At 37.5% G+C, this 20,731-nt stretch overlaps 1 protein-coding gene across 7 annotated transcripts in view; it reads left to right on the forward strand.

Moving 5' to 3' along the window:
- The window catches only part of SORBS2 (sorbin and SH3 domain containing 2), a 175,557-nt gene that overhangs the window by 14,204 nt on the left and 140,622 nt on the right, over positions 1-20,731 (forward strand). For all 7 annotated transcript variants that reach the window (XM_074866354.1, XM_074866358.1, XM_074866355.1 and 4 more), the window contains exon 2: positions 10,639-10,766. The gene's annotated coding sequence lies outside the window, so the exon portion shown is untranslated. The remainder of the gene's footprint in view (positions 1-10,638; positions 10,767-20,731) is intronic.

Consider the following 20,731-nt stretch of genomic DNA (forward strand, 5'->3'; position numbering starts at 1 on the left):
AGAGCTTTTGAACTTCTCTGCAGGAATCATAGTTTGTGCTGCATATCATTTATCTGTTGTCTTTATTGTGTAGCTCTAACTTTATAAATTAAGTCTGTGTCTGCTAATACTATGAAGCCACAAGCTTGACATGCCAGTTCTAGTTTGTTAGAAGTGAAAGGGTGAGAAGCAGCTTTACTGTGCCCACTGAGCTGATTTATAGAGAGTGGGTCCATGGAACCTTTAAAGAAAGCAGTGATTCAGCTCTACTCTTGGTGATTTCTAAGTTTGTAAAAGATTTTGAACAGAGTTCCAATCTAATGTAGTGTTTTCTTTAAGTCATATTACTTCCTTTAGTGTCATCTTTTGGCTAAGCCTCACTGATACCTGTGACTGCTCTGCAGGCTCTGAAACTTGCTGTGCTGTCTGTGTGCCATGCAGTAAAAAGAAGCTGTAGGCTGGCACTTGGGCGGCTCTGTTCCTGCTTTGACTTGCTGTTTATGTTTGGAATTTGAGCTTGATTTGGTATATCTAAATCACCTGCACTGCTATCTTTCAGTCTTAAATTACACAAAAGGAGATTTTGGTTAGAGCTAGGAAAATAATGCTAAGGATAACTAAGTGCTGGAGTGTCTAAAGAAGTTGGGATATCTTTCTTGATGGATGCCTTCTGTAACAGACTGATCAAATGTTGATTTTGTTGTTATGAAGCAGATGAACAAGATGACCTGGAGAACCCTTCTCTTTGATATGAGGGATCGTAGAAGAACTGACTCACATTCAGTCTGCTGCTTCTGGTATTGCCCAAAGTCAGAATGGTTTGTGAATTCCTACAAGCTGACATGGTTTGGTCTGAAGCCAGATGTCTTTTCACACCCTTCATGAATAACCAGCCTGTCACTGCTATCCCATCAAAAATCCCTTCAGAATCAGTCTATAGAAACAACTTGTGCAAAGGCATAAGAATATGTGGTTTGGTGTTAAAGCATGTGGTCATAAGGAGAGTTCAAGTTGACTTCAAGTTCTGCGAGAAAATGATGCAGGTAAAATCATAGACTAATAGAATGGTTTGAGTTGGAAAGGACCTTTAAAGGTCATCTAGTCCAACCCCCCTTCAATGAGCAGGCACTTCTTCCACTAGATCAGGTTGCTCAAAGCCCCATCCAACCTGACCTTGAATGTTTCCAGGGAGGGGGCATCTACCACCTCTCTGGGCAACCTGTTCCAGTGTTTTACCACCCTCATTGTAAAAAATTTCTTCTTTCTTTCTAATCTAAGTCTACCTTGGTTTAGTTTAAAACCATTACTCCTTGTCCTTTCACAACTGGCACTGCTAAAAAGTTTGTCCCCATATTTCTCATAAGCCCCCTTTAAGTACTGAAAGGCTGCGATATGGTCTCCCTGGAACTTTCTCTTCTCCAGGCTGAACAACCCCAATTCTCTCAGCCTGTCCTCATAAGAACACCTGTTCCATCCCTCTGATCATTTTCATGGCCTTTCTCTGGACCCACTCCAAACAGGTCCATGTCTTTCCTGTGCTGAGGACTCCAGAGCTGGACACAGTACTCCAGGTGGGGTCTCACCAGAGCAGAGGGGGAAAATCACCTCCCTTGACCTGCTGGCCACACTTCTTTTTGTTCAGCCCAGGATATGGTTGACTTTCTGGGCTGCAAGTGCACATTGCTGGCTCCTGTCCAGCTTTTCACCCACCAGTACCCCCAAGCCCTTGGGCAAAAATACACTTTTAAGTCTTGGAGCTGCTGTATTTGCCAAGTAGCTTTGGTGCCCTCGGGCACGGCACACTTGGCCAGCTCTCTTGAGCAGCCCCTAGTGCATGGCAGACTCCACCTCTTGGGAACTGATGGTCAAGCATTCCTTATGATGTGTCAGATGACATGTTTTTCCAGTGATATATTCAGTAATGTCATTGTTGAAGGGGTTTGTGATACCCATGGTCTTGGTTAGGATAGTGGTCTCACGCTGGATCTGCATCAGCACCTTGCACTGATGGACGCAGTAACTCCTTTTCTGCTATTCTTACTGTGCTTGTAGCCCCTCTCAGGTTATCTGAAAAATATCAGACTCTGCCAGTATTAGCTTGTATTCTAAAATGCTGAAGTGTTACCTGCCCGTAGCTGGAAGCCTTCAAAGCTTTGCACAGCTGCTTATGTCTCTAGGTTGTGTTTTCAGTTAAGTGGATTATAGTAGCAAAATGGATAAACTGACAAAAGGAACATTTAAGGGAGGATGGTTCTCTAGGCTGCTTTTACCTGTTGTTTGACTTCTAGTGAGAGGTTTTGTACTCAGTTGAGGTGACAAGCATCATTCCCTTCACCCTGGGGTTCAGTGCCTGAAAGCTTCAGCTGCAGTAGGTTTCTGTCCCCTACCTTCTATGCTATGAGTAGCAGAAAGTGTTAAAATTACTTGATTGGTAAAGCTAACAACTGTGTTTCATATAGGTCCCTTATTTTTTCTTTACTAAATTGACAGCTTAGCAAATTGGCTGAACACCACTGTGTTAATTATTGAGAAGCCTAAATTCCTTTGTGGATTTAGTCATGGTAATTGGAATAGAAACTCAATACAGAGTGTGGAGGTGTAAAGCTGGCCTGGCCATAACCTGGTGGTTTAAGAAAGAACAGGATGGCATTAGGCCTTGTGTACTCTGTAACACAAATCTTTGTGAAGGGAAAGGAGGGAACTGGGATTTGTGTTTCTTCTGTGAATGTCTTTTGCTTTGCATGGACCAGCTAGCTTGAGACTGAGCGCAGCATTTGTGCACAGGAGAATGCATGGCCTCACAGCCTAGTGATGGCAATTCTCCCTTGAGAAGTGGGCAGAGACTTATCCATGACTAACTCTTAGAAGGTGTTAATATTTCAGAGTATATTGTTCCGGTGTTAATATTTCAGAGTAACTGGAGAAGAGGCAGTCACTCAAATTTTCCTTTCTCCCAGGTAAATTCTCTTTATTAAGCTCTTGCTCTGTGAGCCACATGAAGTCTGTCATTACTCTATGAAAGATGGGCCAGTGTCCTCAGAAGACCAGACAGTAGCTTGATGCTTAGTATTCTGTATCAGATAAGTGGGAGGTGTGACTGTAAATCCTTCTGGAAATTGAATCCAGGTTTTCAATATCTGTGGCAGATGTTTTAATGACCATCAGTAGAGTGTTTTTTAAAAAAAATAAAATCTGGTGGGGTACCATCTTCCACAGTTCTTATGAAGAGTGAAAATAACCTGAGAACATCTTATGGATGCTTGTGCCCCAGACACAAGGTTGATAAAACACGAGTTTATACATGACAGCTGTCACCAAAGTGATTTCGTCAATGTGAGACACTGCTTGCTTGGTCCAGCAGGAGAATTTTAGGTAACTGAGAACTTTACTGTTAAAAGGTACATAGATGCCTAGTAGTTTGGGTAAATGTAAAATGGGTATTTTAGAGATCGTCACTTTGGATTTGGGCTCAAAAATCCTTTTGAGCAGCTAGTTAAACACACGCATTTGAGTTGGTAAGTCACAATGAGCATTGCAGGTTTAGAGTCCTAGCTTGTTTACATGTCTGAGGTATTAGGCTGTTAGGGAAACCCTGCTCCCTAATGCCCCCAGCACCCTCCCAAAAAAACCCCACAATCTTACACAGTGGTTGAACACATTCTAGCAGAAAATTAGTCTGAAAGACAAATAACCTTGTACAAAGTTCTTGAAACAATGGACTAGTAGTGTGTATCAAGAGCGAGATAAACAATAAGCTTCTGTTGTCCATTTCCTGAAAAGCCCTTTTCATACTGATTTCCCCATATGTTTTTAGCTGTTTACTCTTGGAATAGACAAAGTTAGTTTTACTAGCAAAATAGTGCTCTTAGAAGGCATATCATTCTCTTGGTCCAGTTTCATAGTGATAGCTGCGGTGACTGTAGTCACTTTTCACATCATTAGGAGGGCAGGTGTATGGTTTGCTGCCAGTTAAATGCAATTTGCGTAAGTATTGGAATTGCTTACAACAGATTACCAAGAGGCTCTACATATTTAGATAATATGCTTTTAATAGTTGGGGGTTTTTATATGCATGTGATTTCACTTCAGGCTTCAGAGTCTCCTTATGTTTTAATGTATTTATCTGGTGCTCAGTTAAAAATATTGTAATTTTTAAAGGTTTCTATATTATATAATCCTGTTATTAAACATATTAAAATATGTTCTTAAACATATTAAGAATTATAACCATTTCAGTGACTGACAAAATATTGGGTTTGAGTCCTCAGATATCAAACTGAACCTGCAGCAATGAAATTCAGTCCAGTTTTGCCAAAGGTGATTGGCAGAAAATCTGGTACTAGCCGTCTTTCCAGCTTCTATTTAGAAAACAGATTAATTTTCCAGAGATGTGTTGTCTTGATAAGGATCTTATGTTGTTTATGTTGGTTTGGGTTTAGTATATTAGATCCCAAAAAAGCATAAAGAAGGTCACAAATTCGTAGATGCTGACTCTATATGAAAGCCTTTTACATCTTCAGAAACACTTAACCATAACGACAGTCAGTGACACTTTGTAGCTTTTGTCAAAGTTCTCAGATATATCAAGATTCCCGAAAAGCAAATTTTAAGTTCTATGGTAAACTCAGTTTACTGTGATGGCAGAGCTGCTTATTTACAAAGCATCTTTCACGACAAATCTGGCTAGGGGTTTCAGTCTTATATAATTATTTTTCTATCACTAGACAAAATTTTATTATAATGGGGGGGCGGAGAGCAGACATATTCCAAAGTCAAAAATGAGAACTGGAATATAGCTAAAGACAGATGGTGTCTTTTAAAGAGAACACAGATCTGCTGTTCTGGAGAACAACAGCAGAGGCAACTCTTCATCAAACATCTGCCATTTTGCACAAACATCAGTTGGTGTTAATGAAGTGAGAGCATGATTCTTCATACTTGATATCTTGATCCATGTCTTTCAAATGTGTGAGTTATCAGTAAAACACTTCTGTAAAATTCAGAAGGCTTCTTGGATACTCTGCTGGATCAGAGATTGCCTGATAACTCTTGGCTGGCTCTAGAGCGCTTTCTGAGGAACACAAGCCAAAAAAAAACAACCCACAATTCCAAGCTTCTTTTTGGTCTTCCTTCCCAGTTTCCATTTTTTTCTAATGAGATCTATAGGGATGAAACATTCTTGCACCAAACCTGGAGAGAAAAGTTTAATAACTTCATTATTACCTAATGATATGAGTGAGGTGGGCCATCTACCATTGTTTGAAGGAAATTATGGAAAAAACCTCTTTAGGCAGGGTGGAGCACTCTGCTTTTTTAATGTGGAGAGCTACTTTGGGGTATACTGAGGTACTGGAGAACAGAATTACTTATGTGGGAAATCAGTGTGCTAATAGAGCAATAAAGAAAAGATAATACCATTGTATGGACTTCAACAAACTTCACTCTCCTTTGAAAGTTTTGTTAAAAATGAGCGTTCCCTAACCAGAGCTTCACTATGGGAATTACAAAGCCACAGATCAGTGTTAAATGCTGTGCGTGTCACTTCTGTACTGTTCACGCAGGGTGCTATTCATTGTCCCTGAGAGATTTAGATAATTTCCCACTTCTTGAAATGTCTCGACCAAAGATTCTGTTGCCATGTGTGCTGGGACAGATGTGTACGTAAAAGCAAGACTGCTTTGTAGCCACTCTGGGAGAATTTTTGAAGTATTTTAACATAATCACTGTGGGTAGTTCATTCAGGTAAGTTATTTTCTTTAGGTTTAGGAAAAAGTGTCAGATGTAACTATCACAGTAACTTGGCTGCCTGCTTTCTTGCAGTGTGGAATCCTATGTTCTGAAAGCTTGAGTCTATTTTTCGATAGATAATCCACCTTTTTCAATGTATAACTCTAATGAAACTGTAGTAGAGACTGAAATTCAGAATTTGTTGTTTATGTGGGTTTTTTAATGTTGAAGGTTTTTTCAGGAGTTCTTTTACATATGATGGTCTAGAAAATTTCCAAAGTACCTTTTTATACATATCCAACTAAGGAAAGCTGCATGTGTATTTGTAGTCATTGTTATATGTGCTGCCATTCTAATACAACAATTCTTAAGCTACTGCCACTACATGAAGCTGAGGCATGCATGGTGACATAGGACATCAAGATGTATTTAGAAGTAACCTGGCTAGAATGCCAGGTTCATTTAATGACAGTGGGGAGGGCAAGAACTCTTAATATAGAAGAAGAAAGCAGTGCTTTCCTACCTGTTAATCCTCAGTCAAGTCTTCATTATTGTACTTAAGTTTATCATGACTTTTGATCAGTGCATAGATTTGCCCTTGTGAGAATTTAGAAGCCTTTATGATTAACAAGGCCCTAGAAATTTTGGAGTAGGAGAAAGGAGCTGACATTTTTTTTTATTCTTGTCTAAAGCAGTTTATATATATAAATTAAGCTCTCATTAGTGGGAAATTTATACCAGGTTTCTTATGGTAGCACATAGTGATTTATCCTAGTATATTAAGTAGGAGAAAAAGTATAAACTGACCATCAGTAAATAACTTCTTAGTAGATTTGTGGTAACTGTAAATATCTTGTGTCAGGTATGAGTGAAACAGAGAAGAAATGTTCTAAGTGAAGTGTTGACTATTTCTATTGAAGAAATGAAGGTCAAACCAATTCTCAAAAAACAGACTGGTCGGGTATGTGTTCTGATCAACCTGTGACCATTGTCACCCTTTCATTCCTGAGCATGTTCATACTGAACATAGGTGAAGGTCGATTACAACTCATCTGATGATGCCAAACCTAAAATACTAACATCTAGCTGAACTTCAGAAATTAAACTAATGTCACTGGAGATTAATCTTCTTCCATCTATTTTCATCCTTTGGCTTTATAGGCATATGAAGCATTTGTCTGAGGACAGACGTTCCTGGCAGTAGGTTCAGTTAATGCATGTGTCCATGTGTTTTTCACATATTTTACCTTATGTAGGAACAACCACAAGTAGTGGTTTATATCAGGGGTTCTCAACCTTTTCTTCACCACGGATCCCCTTTAAATACCTTTTGTGGCCATGGACCACCAAGACAATTCAAGATTTAAAGCACTAGACTGCATCAAATATTTATTTCAGTTTTCTCATGAAGGGTCTTCAGATTTGAAGAGAAAGGGGAAATAAATTAATCTGCTAACACACGCATTCCTATTATAATACCTTTATTGCAATCATTCCATATGAATTTAAAATAATAGCATCAACACTCTTCTTGCTCAAATGGCCCATGTTATGGTATTTGCATGTGCTAATTCCAAATTTGATGCAATTTTTACATTAAAATTTGATGGAAAGTTTTTAGAATTCTCACGTCCCCCTTTGTTTGTCTGTGTTCAGTCACTATATATTTGTGTTTACGGGTCTAGGGCCACCACTAGAAGAAACAGACTTCGGCCCCTTGTGGCCCTAAAGAGGGCCATTGGGTTAAGAAAATGTCTTTAAGAGAAAAACGGCCTGGTTAAAGTGGGTCCCACCAACCATACTAGCACCGAATATACTAGTCTGTCAGGGCAGGTGAGGGGTGGGGGTGGGCAGGGGGGCTTGAGTATGAGAGGAGCATTGAGGGGAGGGGGCTGTAGGAAAAGGAGGTGCAGTTCTTGCCACGGGCCAGACCAAATGCTTCCAGTCTGGACGTTCCCCACCCCTGCTTTAAGCCTTTGCAGACCCTCTGTGACAACATCACGGCCCCCCAGGGGTCCATGGACCACGGGCTGAGAACCACTGGTTTATATGATCTGTGTGTAACTATGTAATCCGTCCTCTCCAGGAGAATGGCCACACTTCTTCATAGCTCCATTGCTTTTCAGCAGTGGAAGCTACTGAAAGCACATGAGACATTGAAAAAAGATTCATTCTTATTTGAAAGATCCTTCAGGATCATATGTGTCTACAACAGTTGCAAGACCAACTGAAGTCCAGGAAAAAGCATGGGATTGATATCTTACCTCCTGTCCTTCTGTAGATTTTTTATTTTTTGTAATCTGGGAAATAAGCATTTTGGAGACTGAAATGGTCAGTTCTATAAATGAACTCTGAGACTTCTGCAAATGCACAGCGCATGCATTGTGCTTACATTGTCTAATGTTAAGTGCATTTAATGTCATCTGTCATAGTTCAGTTCAAATTCAAGAAACATGCTTATTTGGAAAAAAATAAAAAATGAAAAAAAATCTTATCCATACTTGTTTCTTCCTGGAGCAGGTAATGTTTGAATTGCTTAATACCAACTATTGATTAAATTGCACTACAGTGTGCCACTAAAGAAATTATATGCTTGATTTTAGTGTTGCTGATAGCCACAAAATGGGAGATACAATTATCTGTCTCTGAAAAGCCTAAAATGGTAATCTTGGTAGTACTAACATATTTGTTTTACTAATAAACATATAGATATATTCTTTGATACCTAGATGGTATATATAATGTTTATGGCATCTAATGTTTCCTATAGATACAGATCATCTGATTTATATCTGGTAGTTAAAGCACATCTCGTTATATACCGCAACAATGCTTTTGTCATATTTAGTAAATGCTATAAATACTAATAGGTAAATTATTTACACAAAAGCAGTTGCAGAGGGTGTATGAAGAAACAAAATACTAAAATGTGTTAAGCACTGGTGGTAAATCAGCTAATGGTATATCTGCCTTCTGAGAAGATGCTTCAGAAAAGAAATGCTGTGCTGTAAAGCATTGTGTATTGTATTACTTCAGTAGTAAATTGATACTGCTAATAATGGTTTTAACACATTCTTCTGGTTTCCTATTTGTGTAGTATTAGTATTTGGCATTCAGATTTTTGTTGATTTTAGCTTGTAACCACCAGATGAAAGCATTATGGATAGCAAGGTAATGTAGCCTCTAACTCTATGTACATACCGTCTTGTATTTATTTACAAACTATACTGTATGTTCCACCTGACCATTGCAGCTCTCAAGCCAGCTATAATTTACATGTTTCTTGAAATTTAAGCTATTTGAGCCCTTAAATCTCTTTGTTCAATGAATCTCAAGTAAAATATAAACTGAGCTTCTTAACTTCTCTGAACTAGCCTTGTGGTAAAATAATAGTCCTAAACTAGCTGTTTCGAGTGAAGCAGTGATAATGATGAATTTAACAGGTTGATATTTAGAGTTTGTGGGGTTGTAGTGTTTGTTGTAGCTGCTTTTAACTGCAGTAACACTGTAGTTCTGGGATCAAATGGGAAGGATGCTTTTGAGCTAATCCAGAAAGAATTTGCACTATGTTTTCACACTCAGCAGTTTTTTCATTATTGTTATAAGTGTATTATAGCTGATGATTTTTGAGTCATCAGGAACAAATATGCTTTTTGTGTTTGATCTTTAACAATGATCATTGCTTTACTATTTTAATAGTTTACTAAATAGCCTGTGTGTCTGGCATCCTGTTTCATGTGTCAGTGTAGCTTTCAAATAGTTACTGTTCACAAACAAATCAGAAATTAAGGTGACCCATGGTGTATTGAAATACTTTCAAATGACTGTGCTTAAGTAGGCTTGATTGGAAATTTAATAGATATTGAAACATTTTGTAGTTTTACCGCACCAGCCTGTTCTAGATTTTGAGTAGAGAGTAACTTCAAATCTCATAATTTTTCCTTGAACAAAAGTAACAAGTTTTTCAGTGGCAGTGCCTAACAGTGTGGACATGTATGAAAAGTTGTTGTCGTAAAGCAAAGTTGTGTTTGTCAGAATTGCTGAGATATACAGAAGGACATCTTGGAAGCTCCCTCCTGTACCAGAAGAAGCTGCAAAAAGTTAAATAACAATGGTGGTCTTCCACTGATGTAGTCTATCTATTTTCTGAAACTTCAAAGTAGTTAGCTTTTATGGACCCATCAAGATGTTTTTGAGTTTCTTCCTATAGTTGTTAATTTGTACTGATACTTTAAGTTTCCCAGTACTTTTTACATCATAGGAGGGTAAGGTGGCTGATTGGGAATATGGCAGAAGAAGGTAGGGAGATCTTTATCATGTCACAGAAAAGCCCTGTTAGAAAAAATGGAGTGCCAGTGGCTTCAGGACACTAAGCTTCCAAAGTAGCACTGGTGCTGAAACTGGAAACTTAAGATGCAAACTACTGGTTTCAATCTTGGTAAACTGATTTGTCCTGTCCTTGGATGTGTATGCCAGCCAGATACAATGCTCTTAAATGCAAATAGAAGTACTTCCATCTCAGATGAGCCCTTGTGTAAGGAAGGCAAGGCATCTTCATAGATGACCAAACTCAAAACATGTTTTTCACATAGAATATCCATGGTGGTTCATTTCCTGAGCTACAGGTAATAGTCTTCAAGGTCCCAGATTTCCTTTTAACAGTATTATTGTTCATCATCCGCAGTGACTGTTCCTTGCTCTTTCTGTTTCTTTAAATAAAAATTTGGACAATGAACAAAGTTTTTTGCTGTGGATTTCCTGATTTTTTTTTTTTTTTTTTTTTTTTTTTAGCTTGGGTTGGGAGGCTGGTTGTTCTGTATTGCATTTTCATTTTGATTGTAGGCAAGCCCATTGCTGCTGAAAATAGCTCAAATGTTCTTAGAACAAAAACATCAGCCAGCAGCTCAGATTATTTCTCTCTTTCTTTTGCAGGCTCTTGCATGTGAGTTAAATTAATTTCTTGAGAGAAACCTTCATAAAGGGCTAAATAAACAAGATCTACATATACAGACATTTCTTACTTCCTCTGCATTTGAGACACAGCTAAACTCGTCTGGCTGGTAAGTCATAATTTTCTTAAGGATTTGTCTTTCTTCCTGCCCTTATGACTTGCATTTTTGAGTTTCTAATTAGTGTTCAGAGAAAACCAGCTTCTGTTTGCTAGTGGTTCTGCTGCATGCTCTGTATGAAGTATGAAGACTAATCTGCAAATCATTACTGTGCTGCTTTTACAAACTTCGCAATAGTACCTATGATTCTGTTAGGTACTCTGGTGTAAGTGAGGTTTTAATTGTTCATCTAGTAGTTTTAAATGTTTTAAAGCAAAACATTAAATGTTTTAAAGCAAAACTAGTGATTGTTCTCTCTTGAAATTATTTTTCTGTTTGAATGTTCTGGATTTAATGAATTAACTTTAATGAATTTGTATTGCAAAGTATATTCTGTGTCCAGTCAGAGTTTAAAAATAAACTTTCCCAGCAATTCATTCATGTTTCAGTTTGCTGGCTTCATCTTGTGTAGATAAAATAGGTTCATGTTATGGATGCAATGGTATATTTTTCTTGGTGATGTGCCTATTTCATAGGACAGCAGGCATGCTTGTCAGTAGTCTTTAATTTGATAATATAATTCTGTAACAGTACTATTAAAGATATTTGTGGCTTACGGAGTTTATTTGCGTTTTGATTGTGCTGCTTGAAACAATTTTTTTTCTTAGATTATGAAGTGTTAACTGCGTACAACCCAAACAAAAAGAAGTTTTGTCCTTTACCTTCTATTTTTATTCTTTATTGTAATTAAAATGAAGAAAATCTCAGAAGAACAAAAAATTCCTGCTCAGTGCTGTGGCTTTTCTAAGCAATTGGCTAGCATTAAATGGCAGTCTATATATACCTAGTCCATCTGATCACATATGCTGTGTCGCTTTGGCTTACCACAATTACCGTGTACTTACGTACTGCATAGTTCATTTTGCAGGCTTTGTTATAGCCCCAACATTAGTTTATTGCAAAAATATATTGGAAAACCCATGTCCTATTTAAAAGTAGCTGTACGGTTAATGTAAAGCAGTAGTTATGCATTATATTTTCTTAGGAAAAAAGATCAGTGGTTTTATATAAAACCTGTTGGGGACTTTCCAATTCATTTAAGTTTTGGTAAGAGGCTTTCCAGCTTATTTTTGGATAAAAAGAGAAAATCTGAAGTCTATGTATACATTTCAAATATCATACCTTTTTGTTAAAAATACAGAATTTTGTGTAAAAAATCAGGAATTTTCTTTAACAGTTTTTCAGGAAAAGTAAAACGAAGTCTGGTTCCATTGTAATGTTTGCAGTAATGTTTTATTCTGATATTTGAGAATCTGCTTGTTCTCCCTTACAGTAGCAGATATTGATAATGTAATGTAGGTATCCACTTGAAACCGTGGGAATTTCACTACTAGGCATACTTTGTTTCAAATGAGACAGTTTCTATTGGTTTTCCCCTTTCATTTTTAATTAAATTATATTCCTCTTGGTTTAAGATCTTCCCTATTCCTGTCTTACTGGCACATATAAAGCTGCTTCCCTGGTCCTGTAGGTCCGTCACACTGTCCTTGTACTTCCTAAGTTCTTTTGACCACACTCTAGTTAATACTTGTCTTACACTGATTTTCATATAAAAATAATTTGTCACCTGAGACTTACTACAGAAGAAGCCGAAGCTTCTGAAGAAACTTGAGACACTTAAGAGGCAATACTGTAGTTACTGTTTGAGCAATGTAGAAATTTGTGATCCCTTTACATGTCCAAAAGACATAGCTGGAGGAGAAATTACACAAAAATAGGCTGCAAAATAGACAAAATATTTACCAAGTATTTTAAGTTAAAAGCAGTGGTTGAATTGTGTGAAGTAAGGGCCAAGAATGGTCTATTAATGGTCATTTTTTAATTCCTGTAACTCTGAAGTTACTATATAAGACCAAGTTTTTGCTTGGCACTTAATTTTTGACTGAGTAACAGACCTGACTTACAGGAACTTGTATCTGGCATGCTAACACAACCCAAACTTTATCTGAGTGAACTTGGCACTAAATTCAACTAAAGAGAGGAAATCTCAGGAGAGCAGTGGAATTTCTTTCGTTGAGTAAGTATACCTCTGCATTCATGGGGAACAAACGGTAACATTTTGTGCAGATTTCTGCTTTTGACAGTATGTCTTTGTTCACTTCCCAAAGGTGGTATCAAATACATTGAAAAAATAAACTTTCCTATTTGGATTTTTCATTTTACTTTATGGTATGGTCCTGGGGAACCCAATGAGTCTGAAATGGCCTAACACCATTGCTTGTAATTCTTCGTGTGTGAAGGATAAAGGCTTGCTCAGAACAACTTTGGTTACATAATCATGCTCTGTCCTTATTGTCTTTGTGAGCTCAACTAGAGGAGTTGGAGGCGAATGTATCTATAAGCATTTTATGATTGAATTATTTGATCAGAGTGTCTCAGAAAATATTGCCTTCTTGCCAGTAAAAGTGTTTTCCAAACAATGTAGGATATTACCAAACTGTTACTTTGAGAAACCAGAGATTGTGATAGCTTGGATTTCTTGTCAAAACCTTCATGCTGATAAAGATCTTAAATTAATACACTGTTTAGTCAGTGTGTCAATGTTGCTTCCACTATGTGGTCTAAGTTCAATTCACTTATTGGTGGCAACAGGGTTTTATGGTCTGTTCTGTATGGGATTCTGTATGGGATTCTGGTCCACGAGCAGAATTCCAAAGTGACAGGATTACATCAGGAGAACACAGTAATATGTTGAAACTGCATGGGTTTAATATGCTGGAAAAGCAAAAGTTGCTTTGAAAACAGGAGAGCAAGACCTGGTGATATGGGAAATTAATCTGCGTGAAAGACCATCATGCTGGCACCTCTTCCTTGCATTATCCTCAGGTTGGGGATAGACCAAATTGGAGGTGCTGAGAGCATGTGTATTCTTAGGTGAGACCTATGAGTGTTGTCTGCACTGGACTTACCTGACCATGTGCTATTCTCAGATGGCAATAGGTAGCTCTGGAAAAAGTTTGTGATGGGTTTCTGAATGTAACTAGCTGCTTTAGAGGGGTGCAATTTTTATGGCATCCTGGTTAGCTTCTGTCTGCACTAATGAAACATGGCAATGCCTCTTTATTGGCTCTGAGGCTTAGGCTGTGCTTGACCTTTTGGTAGATCTAAATGAGCTAGGAACTGGCAGGATTCCCAGTTTCTCACAATAGCCTCTGCTCATCATCATTAACCAGTGGTTTGGGGGGGAAAGGGTAAAATTAATCACTTTATTAATAATCAGGTATGGCAATGAGATAAACATTTTTCAGATTGTGCAACCTCAAAAGTATTCATTTTCCATCTTTAAAAGAGACAACATAAGTTGACAGTCAAAAGCAGATATTTTATGCATCTGGGACATACAGGAGTAGTTTAATTTTCAATTCTGCCTCGAGCTTTGAGTTACATTTGACTCTAACTTGTGTTAGAGTTTGAAAAATACTTATTTGGTAATAAAGCTGTGTGATATGTAGTAGAGAATTTTCCTGTTTAGCCACCTATGTGCTTGTACTTTTAAGAGAAAAGCATGCTTATGCATCGTCTCTTCCTAAGTAAGCACTTAACCATACATCTAATAAGTATGCTTTAATCTGTTTTCAAGGTGGCTCACGTAAGGCATTACCTGCTTATGTTTGTATGTAAGACTGCATTTGTCTCTGTATATTAGTGGCTTAAGAATTAGTATGTTTCATTAGTGGCTTATGTCCCTAAATGTTTAATGCTGTTTAGAAGGCTGTGTTGTCTTTACTGCTGGAGGCAACTTGAGCACTTAGGCTGCTTCTACACTTGAGGCTGCTAATGACTTGTTCCACAGGAAGGGGTTTTTTTGTTCCCTAGGAAAAAATCATTTAGTCTCAATGCATTTTAAAAGGAACTAACCTAGTGCAAAGGAGACTCTTAACATCATATCTTCCCTAGTCTGTTCAAAAGCAACAGGTGACAAAGGTAGTAGCAGCTCCATCCTTTTGAAGCTAAAAGTGTGAGCGTCAAGTTCCTGTGTGCAAGAAGCCTCTCAACTTTGGAAGTGCTCCATAAGGCACCTCTATACGATTCACTCACTTGTGTGGTTCATCTCAGCAGATCTAAGTGAACTAAGAGGTGAGGTGCAACTGGATGCAGCAAAACTGTACATGTGACCCTGAATCTCTCAGGTGTCTGGATCTTCTGGAAAGCAGCGGATTTCTTCTCCCAGGTCAAAGGAAGTAGAAGTGAGAATGGTGGAGATAAATAGTATGCATCTAATAAGATACTATTCTCTTATTTCCTGGGAGGGAAGGAAGCAGAGGAGGCAAGAATGGGAAGATAAGCAATGCTGCTTATCTGAAGGGACAGTTGATTTGGAGAGCCAGTTCTGCAGTCTTGATAACACTTAGTTGAGTTCTTATCAGTAGAAGGAATTTTTCAGTAGTTTTCATAGCCTTCAATGTATAGAATAGCCAGTTGATCTTTCCACAGTGATGGTTAACCAAGTAAAGGCAGTTGGAACTTGCTGTCAGAGGTCCATTGGATCTCCAAGTGGTGTAAAATTACCCTTTTTCCACCTATTTCCTCTCTGGATCCTGCACAAACCTTTCCAGTGCTGAAAAGGGAAGTTGATGGCTGATTTTTGGAATGTTACAGCTCAGACCCAAAGTAACAGTTTAAAAGTGAGAAGAAAATTGATGTTAAGACATTGTTAAAAATGAGGATATGAAATGTGTGTGTTAAAAAAACCCCAAAACTTAGATGTTATGGCTTAAAGTCTGAGGACATTCTGATGTACTGAAAGGCACAGAAACAGTGATTTAAAATGACCTTAGACTTCTGGAAGCAGAATTAAGCTAATATTGAAAGCTTTTGAAAGATCTTCCTTAAAGTACATTCCAACTGCATCTGCAGGCAGGTTTCCAGAAGCCTACCTACAATGTAAGAACTGAGTGTTTAAAGCTAGATTACCACTTCATACTGATACCTGTTGGAGTAGTTAATAGTAATACATTCACATAAAGCATTTTAAAGTAATGGCTTTGCATGAACTGAAAGATGCTTTATTAAAATTGAGTAGATGTACAGTTTAATCTACTGTTTGAACTGGAATTCAATTTGTCTTAAGGGTGATGCTTCTGAAAAGAGCCATCATCAACTGCCCATTTAAAAAAAAACAGCTTGGAGTTCAAAGGCTCAAAAAATGTAACTAGGCAAGCATGTCTGAAATCCTAAAGGGTGTATAGATGTACTGCAAATGGGCTGTACTGAGTTACTCTGAACTCCTGAATTTGGTGTCCTGTGAAGTATGTATATGCTGGTGGCAAAGGTTGCTGTATGCTGGCCTCCCCATCCCTATCTGGATTTCCCTCCTTTATGTAAATAGGATAAACATAAATCCACTGACTTGGAAATAATTCTGTGGTTTCTTGCTTTGTAGCAGCTGACTGTGTGATGGTTTTCTAGCAAAACACTTAAGTGACAGGTGGCAGGTCAGCATGGTGTTGATCTGTCTTCCTGTGATCTTGGAAGTCTCATCCAAATGACTTAAAATGCCTGGATTTCTGAAGTGAGATGTGCCAAATATTTGCTTGTAAAACCAAATGACTGGTCAAGAAACATTTGTGTCTCTCTCAATATGTATTAAAATATATATAATAGAAATAAGGAATGGGTTGAACAGCTGAAATGAACCAAGTGGTGGATTCTAATCAGGATTTGAACAAAACCTGTCAACTTATTTCAGATTGAAAATTCTGTTACTACGTGACATTGGTAAGGAGCATGCTTTTGTTAAATTTTCTTTGTATTCCTTGGGTCTAGGTAGATGAAAAGCAGTAGTGTCAAAATAAAGCTCCAAATTTTGAACTCTGTTCCACTCTTCGCAATAGTATACACTTGACCAAAACTTTTTATAGAGAGTTGGAGAACTGTTTCCAGTGGAAATCTGGGCTCCTTTGAGGAAGTCCTTTACAGGCAAGCAAACACAACAGTGCAAGTTTGAAAGACCTTTGAGTCAGCTGGTTGAACTACTTATTTCAAAATGTTTATTCACTGAATTTAATAACTTGTCTGTCAATTATCTGGCAAAATAGAGTGACCTGGACAAAGGTTGTTCTTATTCTTAAGGCTTTAAAAGATTCATGTAACATGTCTGGGCCTATTGAACTATCACAAAGAGCTGCTACTATGCACTTGCAGAATACTTGAGTATTCAGTGTTACAAACTCTGTCTACCTATCTGGTCACATTATGACCCAATATTAAGTCTGATCTTTGAGGATGAATAAACACTGATGAAATCAATAGGATATGGACAAAATGATTGTTGGGAAAGAATCACACTGGGTGATAGGTAGTGTGTTTTAAGTTATTTTAATTGTTATTCCCTTGTTTTGTATGAACTCAAAATATACTATAGTTAGACCTTTGCATAAATTGCCACATTTAGATTGAGAAAAAAAGTTTAGACTGATTAAGAAATTCTAAAATTGTTTTTATTTTGAGATTTCAGGATTATTTTTGTTTCTGTAAAGATGCACTTTCCTGGATCACATGTTCCTCATCAAATAGAAATGAGGCAGGTTTTAAAATTAGTACGTCTTTCTGCAAAGAGAACATCTTTCCCATCTGTTATACAACTGTAATGAAATTAGAATGAGCCACTTAGTAAATTTTAAAACCTGGGACCTTCATAAGTAACACCTCTGATTCTGGCACTGAATGATAGTTCATGTTTTGTTGAACTGATGGAGTTCTTATACTCAGTTTTTGTTCATTTCCTCCCACTTTGTTTTGTGCTTGGTGCTCTCATGCATCCATTTGAATTACATGAAAGTTCTATCCAAGTGCATTATCATGCACAGTAGTGGTAGGCTGTGTTCTACAGCTAACAGAAGAGGAAATCTCAGCAATTAAAAATGCAACATCCTGCATGAAGTGCATGCACCTCATCTATTAATTGATTTTTCTGTCAATAATCTTTCTCTGTATAAACCTTCCTGTTTTTCCTTTGCAACTACAGTAACTTAAGCAGATGTGTTTGATGTATAGTTCTTTGTCTGTTACCAAGGTGTATTTTCACAATTGTTGTGAATAACTTTCATGTTCCGTTTTGAGTTACACACTGTAACACCTAACACTTGTAAATTCCTTTCTGAAAATTCACAGCAGTAACTCTCTTCATCAAGTGAGAATAAAAAATGATTGCATGGATTAACTTTTCATTAAATTGTGTAATAAGCGATCGTGATAATATCGCATAAATGCACTTCTAAGTTAATGGAAATGCATTGATTCTGGCATAGTTTTTCAAGTGATACAGAAATTTTCATATCACTTATATGAAACTGACAGAAACTATTCCTGGAAATTTGCAGTAATACACAATTAATAAAAAGTCCATCCTATCTGTCACTGCAGTAAAGGTGATGAACAAAAACTGGTATGCTCTTGTTTGGACGGTACCAAGTGTAATGAATCAGTGATTGTAGCCCTGGCACTGAGAGCTACTAGTGCTGATGATACGAAGATTGCTAGCATAACCAAGCAAGTCACTGTCCTGCTCAGGGCAAGAGGACAAATAAAGAAAGCAAGCTCAAAGTTCAGTGTAAGACCATTCAGTTTAGATCATAGTCAGTGGCTTGGCCCTTCAGATATAACTGTCATACAGCTATACATAGCTTCAGATACAGCTTCTTCCGTCTTACGCTGTTATTGGCTAAGTGTCATTGCCTTTCATGCTGACACTGATAAAAGTCACTATGTGATTATTTTCTGTATAACGTTTGCATGTATAGTAGAATTGTTCTATTCCACATAGAAGCAAGGAATGACAAATCATGTTACTCTGAATTAGAGACTATAGATTGCTGCATTTTATTTAATGGATGTTTTGAATGTGAACAATGTGTGGGGCAGCGATCAGGCCCAAAAATAGATAATAGCATATATAGGCCTAGATTGCTAGTTTCAGTCTAATCCAGGCAAGTAATGATCACACACAGTTTACGATAGTGCAGCAATTTGGTCTATGTGAAGTCAGTTAAATGCTTTGGTCCATTTGACACAGGCACTTCTCTGCTGGAAAAGCAGTATCTCCTGAGATGAGACCTCATGTTGTTCCAGTCTGGCTGTAGCCTCTTATGTGTCTGGAATAAGCAAGGAATTTAAAGTACTCTATTGCTCTGTTCCTACAGGGTCAGCCCAAGGTATATTTATCAAGTGAAGCTAGGATGGTTTTGTTTTTACTATTCATTCCAAATGTTTTATGTGGAATAAATACAGCACTTAATTTTTTTCTAGGCAATGTATGAGGCATAATTTGATTTGAAAATCCAAGTGCATATTTACAAGACACATGTTGGACTAACTGTGATTGAGTAAAGCTTTGCACTGGATTTGTACACCATTGGAAGAGGTGTAGGTACAGTCAGAGTATGGAAATTAAACTGATGTGTCATACCTCAAAATCTATAATGTAAAGGTCTCCTTTTGAACCATGTCTTTGGATTTTTGTGAATAGGCTTATTTATGACCATAATGACCTGCATGAGAATTATCTGATTTCTGAATTGGGGCATAGATTTAGCTATGGATATGGATTTACAGGAAGAGAAGAGAACAACAAGCTACAACAACAACAACAAAAATCTATTTCTCCATAAGGATGGACTTATCTTGACACTTCAGGCAGCTCATCAAATATCTCTTTAGAATAATTGCAACAGCTGCAATAGATATAAAACTGACAAATGCTGGGATTTTTTGTTTTTCTTGCTTTCTGATGGACTCCAGAACTTGATGACCTTTGCTGGAAATAACTTGACTAGCTGGAGCCATAACAAGACAACTATTTGAGGGCATGTGGCGAAGGCTCAGCTGTTTGGACGATGTTTATCATTCCATGGATATGATAGCTAGACAAATAGAGGAAATAGAAAACCAGTCATGAGGGTGAACTATAAAAGCAAAAATATTTTCCCTAGTTCATTATTTTTTCTAACTACTGATGAACTTGAGGAATATTTCCACTATTAAAATATTTTTACTCAAATGCATGCTGCGTTTTCTCATCTATATTGCTGGTGCGTATTGCAATGTTGATACTTTGTGTTCGTGCTGACGGCTGTGAGAGGTCAAGCTAGGTCTCTAGATTTTCCAGGCTAGAGGCAAGTTAGTGCCCTAACTTTAGTGCTTACTTCATCATTTTCTCTCAACATTACCATTATTGGTCAGTGTTCAGTGACAGTTTCAGTCCTTGCATTACAAGTACATTACCTGCTGAGAAAGCCTTCTATAGTTTTTTGCCTGTTAATAACTGGCTTTTTGCAATTCAGCTGCCAGTAAGAACATATTTAGCATTCTTTTGATAATGTAAAGGGTTTCCTTCACTTTAATATTTGCTGTGCCTGCCTACTAAGATTCTAGTGAAAACCAGTATTCTTGTAACCAAGAAAAATATACTGGTCTAATGAAGAATTTTACCAGAGATGTTACTGCTAGCTGCTTTATTTAAAGGTGGTAGAATGCTGCAGAACCAGGTGAGTAGGGAGCTGGATCCCAAATATTTCGTTTGGCAGTGGTATACTTAGCTAATACTTCATTTCTACTAGTGTTGGATTATCACTGGAGAGGTGGTAGGAAGGACAATAAACTCAACCTGTTGTAGGTCAAGTTGTCTAAATATGTGTTATCTCTAATGCTTAAACTGGCTAATGAAGAGATCTGACAATGATACTGCTTATTAACAGATAAGTTTTTAGGAGCTGTCTTTGATCTTTTTGTTCATCTGATACATGGATTTTGTTCTGTTTGAAAGAAAATGCACACGTGCAAAATCTGCTTTTTGCTTAAACATGCTAAAAATTATGCGTACTTATCAAAACAAAGGTGAATTAAGACTCTTGAAATATACATACTTGTAACAAGAGGGTTCTCTTAAGAACTGTTAAATCTTTAGTAAAAATTGAGTC

This window comes from Strix uralensis, chromosome 4 (assembly GCF_047716275.1).
Source record: "Strix uralensis isolate ZFMK-TIS-50842 chromosome 4, bStrUra1, whole genome shotgun sequence".
Taxonomy (NCBI): Eukaryota; Metazoa; Chordata; class Aves; order Strigiformes; family Strigidae; genus Strix; species Strix uralensis.